This window comes from Setaria viridis, chromosome 2, assembly GCF_005286985.2.
Source record: "Setaria viridis chromosome 2, Setaria_viridis_v4.0, whole genome shotgun sequence".
In the NCBI taxonomy this organism is placed as follows: domain Eukaryota; kingdom Viridiplantae; phylum Streptophyta; class Magnoliopsida; order Poales; family Poaceae; genus Setaria; species Setaria viridis.
The window spans coordinates 22,465,698-22,472,338 of NC_048264.2; positions in this window are offsets into that span (position 1 = coordinate 22,465,698).

The following is a 6,641-nucleotide window of genomic DNA, read 5'->3' on the forward strand; positions in this document are numbered from 1 at the left end:
TGGAGCCGGAGTTGCTGGAGCTAGACGCGTTTGGCTGCGAAATTTTCGGAGTTGGTGGAGTGGAGCAATTTTTTTGGAGTGGAGTGCTCCCAAACACCCCCTTAGTTAAACCTTATGTTGTTGGACTACTATTTGACCGATCAATATAATTATAACATGCCACACTTCCTTAGCCTCCTGATATATTTGGCATACTTTTTTTTCACGACTAATTTTGCCACACTTGTAGCTAATAATTTGTTAACCACATTTTTATGACGAGCCACGCTTTACCTAATCATAGTCCAGAGTAAATTTTGCTTACATACAATAGTTTTATTACACACTTGCTTGCGATCAGGTCGTTTCAACCACCCTCACCACATCCCTAATTGTGCTTGCTCGCACCCACCCATCATATAGCCTCCACCACCCAGCCGATGGCACCGCCCTATCTCACTTTTGTTGCATTCAATCCACCACCAATCCACAGTTAGGCCTACCATCGCTAGTGACTATTTTGTTAATATTATCAAGCTATTGAAGCATACTCCAATCTTCAAACCCTTAACCCCAATCCCCTCCTCCACGTCCACCTTGCTGGCGATTTCCTCAAATTGTGCTCGCATTGCATAACTATATTAAAGGCAACTTAGCAACATAACCTTAGTGACCTAAAAATACACCGAATTTGATTTAATCTTACTAAGGGTGTGTTTGGTAGGTTCCATATTCTCGTAGAAATGTTTTGGATCTGGATTTTCTCTAGAAATGTTTCTCATGTGAATTAGAATCACTTTGTGTAACCGTTTGGCTAGATGGCTGGATAGAACTAGAATCAGACGAAACACCTAAAATGTCGTTTCTCTCTTGTAGGTCAAAAAGAAGAAACGATTTCTCTCCGATTCTCATGGAAACGTTTCTAATTATATTGTGTTTGGTACAGATTCTACCGTTTCTACCCAGAAACGGAACTGATTCTATCATCCAAACACACTCTAATATTACGCCACATATTACATAACTAATTAAGGACATAAGGACACTCAAAGTCGCTCCATAAAAAACCATGGTCTAGAAATGCACCGAATTTATTGATCTCACCAGTGTTACCCGTTACCGTACCAGAACAAATGTTCTAAAATATCACTAAGCATCACTACTAGAGAAATGGCCTTTCGTCCAGCACCTTCGTGCCGGTTGCAATTGAATCCGGTACTAATGTGAGCATTCGTACCGGACCTAATGGATAGTTCCCGATATGCCCCCCATGACCCCCTTTAGTACCGGGTGACAGGTCACCCTTGAGTACCCGGTGGAGCTCCCACCTGGTACTAAAGAGCTCCCATCCACAGTCTGTTGCCGCTTCTTATCCATACATCCATCCATCCCCCCTCCTCTCTCTCTTCTCACCTCCTCTGCCTCTGCTTGCCCTCACCCTCACCCTCACCCTTCCTCTCCTCCTTTGCCTCCCCTCCCCTCCCCCCTCCACTCGCCCCTCACCAGCAATGGGCAGCAGCAGCGGGGCAAGGTGAGGCGGCGACGACGACGGTGGGAGCGGGAGCGGTGGCGGGTGGGGTGAGGTGAGGCAGGCGACAGCGGGCAGGGCCAGGTGAGGCGGGTGATGGCGGGTGGGCGGGCGGTGGGAGGGAGGGTGGCAGCGGCGGGGTGGGGGTCAGGCTGGCGGGAGGCCAGATTTCTTTTTTTGTTTTTTAATACCCTTTAGTACCGGTTACTTGACCCGGTACTAAAGGGCCCCTATTTAGTACCGAACTATAACTGGTACTAAAGGGGTTCCCAATCGGTACAGAAGGTCGTTTCTTCATTTGTGCATCTAGATTGAGGATTTCAACCTTCATGCGCTAGTTTTTTTATCTATCATAAGTGCCAGGTCCAATGTTGGACCAGTTTCACAACTTTAGTATACGCACAGCACGTAGACGATGCTCCTTCCATCCTTTAAAAAAATGTAGGATCCTATAGAAACACAGCTCCCCAGGTTTTCCGACGACGCTTCATCCGTTAGTGGCACCACAGTTTTGTGGCGGATTTGCTTCGGATTTGCTTGATTAAACATGATTAAGTCGCCTAATATGCGACACTCATGTCTTATCCAAGCAAACACGAAGTGCCGTCGGATTTCATCCGATTTAACCACTTGAACAGGACCGAATAGCAAACTCACACGAAGGTGAGCGGTTCCAGAGAATACAACAAGTCTACTAAGTTAAGCAATTTAACCATTCAGTTTGGTTATAAAACATCATCAGAGTTTACAAGGTTTGAAAGAAAACCATAGAAGATAAAACAACAAGCGGAAGCTACTTCGTCGGGGTCGGACATCCCTGGTGAGGCCAACCGGGACATCAGTGATCCCGCTCCTCGCCGTCCGAGGAGGGATCCCACTCAACCGTCCAACCCGGAGGGAGTTAGGGCGGCCAAGTGCCAGCAGAAGGAGGTTCAGAGGCAGCAACTTCACCTGAAAAAGAAGAGCCACAACAAGGCTGAGCTACTAAGCTCAGCAAGACTTAACCGACAGGGAGCGCGCCAAACTACCTCTTCTAGACATGCAAGGCTTTTTGGCTGAGGGGTTTGTTTGCCAAAAGCGCTAGGTGTATCCCTACTTGCAAGTTTTAGCTCCAGTTCTAAGTTCATTATCCGGTCTAAGTTTGCAACCTATTCTAAGCAAGCATAGAACCAACCAAAGGGTATGTACAGCATCAACAAAACCATGTCATCATCAGATTCCTTATTTACTCAGGGTGACATAGCGATCAAGCAGTCTCAAACTGTGAGAGGCAGACGAATCGATTCGAGTTTCTTAACCATGCATGGCGAACCTAATCTCACGACATCCGCGCACCACAAGGGCCGCTTCCTGTGTCGGCCGTCCCCATCAATTCCTAGGCGCGTGTCAGGTCCAAACTTCCCTTGGCATGCAATGCTCCACAGTCCCGGCCTCTGCCGTGCTGTGACCGTGCTTGCACCCACATGATGCACCATGGGAACCTCGTTCCAGGGACAGCAGGGGTATAAGCCACGCCCTAGTTCAATCAGGTACTAGGATTCCCCATCCCATACTAGGTATGAGATTAGTACTTTCAAATACTTGATCACGAACACCACCACTGTCGGGCCTTAGCAAGTTTCATAGACAGACGGGGCGATCAGCCAACCACCAAAGAGTTACCCATAACCCTGCCCCGTCCATCGTCCTTATAGTTGTAACAGAAGGGTAAACATCCAACTCCTACAACTCGCGAGTGACAGGGAATCACTCGGCTTTTATCGTTTCCTATTTAAGCAAAGCATCTACCCGGTCCAACAGCTAGTGTTCAGATCAAGGGAGCTAAGTTATGCATCTATGGTTCCAACCAACTCCTATACGTAAATGCACAAACGTGTTAAAGAAGGCATGCGCAAGTCTGGTAAAACATAGGGGATTCATGCATCCGGGGCTTGCCTTCGAGCAAGGAGGAAGGGAACTGCTCACCTTCTTGGACAGCTTCGGCTTCTGGAAGCAGAAGCTCAGCTACACCGTCATCTTCTGGCGCCGGGTGCAGCTCGTAGTAGCCGTCAGCGAGACGCAACTCTACACGAATGCAACGCATTGGTTAGCATAGACGGTTATTTCAACAGCAACACTTGCAAGTTTGAGCCCAGAAACTTGCGGCAAGTTACAGGAGGGTGGGGAGGTTCGATGGAGTTGATGGAGATCAAGATGTAAGGGTCGGATGGGGAGGAACTTATGATCTGGCCCTAAATCTAGAGGAATAGATGTGCTAGGGGTCCTCAGACTTAACGCTGAAAGGTCCTCAAGTTTTACACATACACCCTCGGTACAAACAAAAAAGGTACAGCCAAGCCTGGGGCGAGGCGGAGAAGGGTCGGCGGAACAGACAGGGTCGGGTGAGATGGAACCGGGGTCGGGCGGATAGGAGGGGTCGGACGAGGCGAACAAGGGTCAGCAGCCTACCTTCGTTTTACAGAGGAGGCTTGGGCGGAAGGACTAAGGGGCTTGGGACAGCGGCAAGGCTGTCCGGCGGTGTTCCGGCGGCGGCGGTGCTCCTTGTGGATCACAGCAAGCTCTTGGGCGGCACTGAAAGCAGTGGCTGGCGGATTGGGAAAAGGTAGTGCTTGAGCAGAGAGGAGAGTTCTTCAGACTTAGGTGGTGGCGCTGTGAGCTCGAACAGGGAGTAAGAGAGAGGGCAGCTAGGGCAAAGGGGAACTCCGGCGGGACTCCGGCATCCCATTTTATAGCAGTGCGGAAGTGATAAGGGGGGAGCGGCGCGAAGACTGGGGAAGAAACGATGGAGTGCTCTGCCGGGGTGGCGATTGAGCGACGAGGGCGGTGGAGCAGGACTTCGGGGATGACACCGGCGGTCATTGGGCACTGACGTCAGGGTGGCGCAGGCGCGGGTTTGCCGGTGGTTGAGATTTGGCGGAGGTGGGCGTCGTCGTGTGGTGGATCTGATGGAAGTGACCGGGAAAACGGCGCTAGAAACGAGGGCGCACAGGTGAGAAGACAGGCGGCTGCGGTCGCGCGGGTGAGCGCGGAGCAAAAGATTGTCGGGGCGGCTTCTGACAGGGTGGGAAAGGGAGCTATCGCTGCCACGGTCTGGGTTGGCGGAGGAGGAATCGTCGCGTAGCGAAGACTGGGGCGGCGAGACTGTGGCGAGGTGATGGAAAAGACGGGCGGCATCGGGCTCTGCGGCCGGGATCTGGCGATGTGATGATGGGCGCGGGCGGCGAGGTGCTGCAGAAAGGGTAGCAGAGGAGCTTCCGTCGCGATTGGGGAAGGGGGCGCGAGAATTCATCCGGTCGTGGGCCGGCGACAAGGCGGAGCGGTGGACGTCGGAGGAGTTGAGCCACGCAGCTGGGAAACTCTGAAGCGGGCATGCAACTCGAGTGCGCCTGTCGCGGGAGATCTGGGGGAAAAGATCTCATGGGCGCACCGGTCAGTCGCGATGGTCCACGGCTCGAACTTAAGGGTGACGCTGTGGGATGGCTTAGGAAGATCCGACGGTGGGTTGGGGGTCGGTAGGGTCGGAACTGGGGAGACCACGGCGAGGGGTCGGATCGAAGGGTCGGAAGATTCTGGAGGTGGAACACTTAGGCTTGGAAAAACGGAGACAGGTGATCAGGGACTCGGATTAAGATTGACGCGAAGGATTATCAACCGAGGCCGTTACAGCCTACCCCCCTTAAGAAGAATCTCGTCCCGAGATTCGGATGTAGTAGTAACCGGTGGGGGTGTGTAGCCTTTACCTCCTTGGCTGGAGAGAAAACCGGGGAAGTGCTTGTTCAAGTACTCTTCTGTTTCCCACGTTGCTTCATCCTCCGTGTGGTTCCTCCAGAGGATCTTGTACATTTTGACCATTTGGCGGCGGGTATGCCTTTCTTTCTGGTCAAGGACCTTAGCCGGATACTCTGCATAGGTTAGGTCAGGCTCAACTTGAAGCTGCTCTTGTTCTAAGATCTCGGTTGGAACTTGGACACATTTCTTCAGCTGAGACACATGGAAAACGTCGTGTATGGCCGATAGCTGTTCTGGGAGTTGGATTCGATAGGCAACGGGTCCACAACTTTTCACAACTTCATATGGGCCAATGTAACGGGGAGCCAATTTTCCTTTTACTCCAAACCGTTGCACTCCTTTGGTTGGGGAAACTCGAAGATACACATGATCACCAATGTCAAACTGTAGGGGCCTTCTTCGCCTGTCAGAGTAACTCTTCTGTCGAGATTGGGCAGCCCTGAGATTTGCTTGAATTACCTTCACTTGTTCTTCGGCTTCTACTACTAAGTCAGGGCCATAAACTTGTCTCTCTCCCGCTTGGGACCAGTTCAATGGTGTCCGGCATCTCCGTCCGTACAATGCTTCAAATGGTGCCATCTTCAAACTGGCTTGGTAGCTATTGTTATAGGAGAACTCCGCCAATGGCAGGCACTTGTCCCAGTTTCTGTCATAGTGAATGACACAAGCTCTTAACATGTCTTCAAGGATCTGATTGACTCTTTTGGTTTGACCGTCGGTTTGGGGATGATAGGTTGAGCTACGGATGAGTTTGGTGCCCATGGATGCTTGTAGCTGTTCCCAAAAGCGTGCTACAAACTGAATTCCTCGATCAGAGATGATGGTCTTAGGCACACCGTGTAGGGAAACTATGCGGTCAAGGTATAGTTCTGCATACTGCTTGACTGTGTGGGTGGTGTGGACAGGAAGGAAGTGGGCGGTCTTGGTCAGACGGTCCACTATAACCCAAATGGAATCATGTCACTGCGATGAAAGAAGCAGTCCGACAATGAAATCCATGCTGACATCCTCCCATTTCCAAGAAGGAATAGGTAGGGGCTATAAAGTACCTGCTACCTTTAGATGACTGGCCTTGACATGTTGGCAAGTGTCGCACTCTGAAACGTACCGGGCAATTTCCTGTTTCATTCCGCTCCACCAGAAAGCCTGGCGTAGATCCTGGTACATCTTATTGCTGCCTGGGTGGATTGAGAATTTGGAGAGGTGAGCTTCATCTAGGATCTGCTTCCTCAAGTTGGGGTCGGCCGGTACAACCAGTCGGGTTTCATAATATACGCTTCCAGTTTCATCCTGTCGGAACTGCTTATACCCTTCTTCCTTCAAGGAGATCTTCTTGGTGATCCGC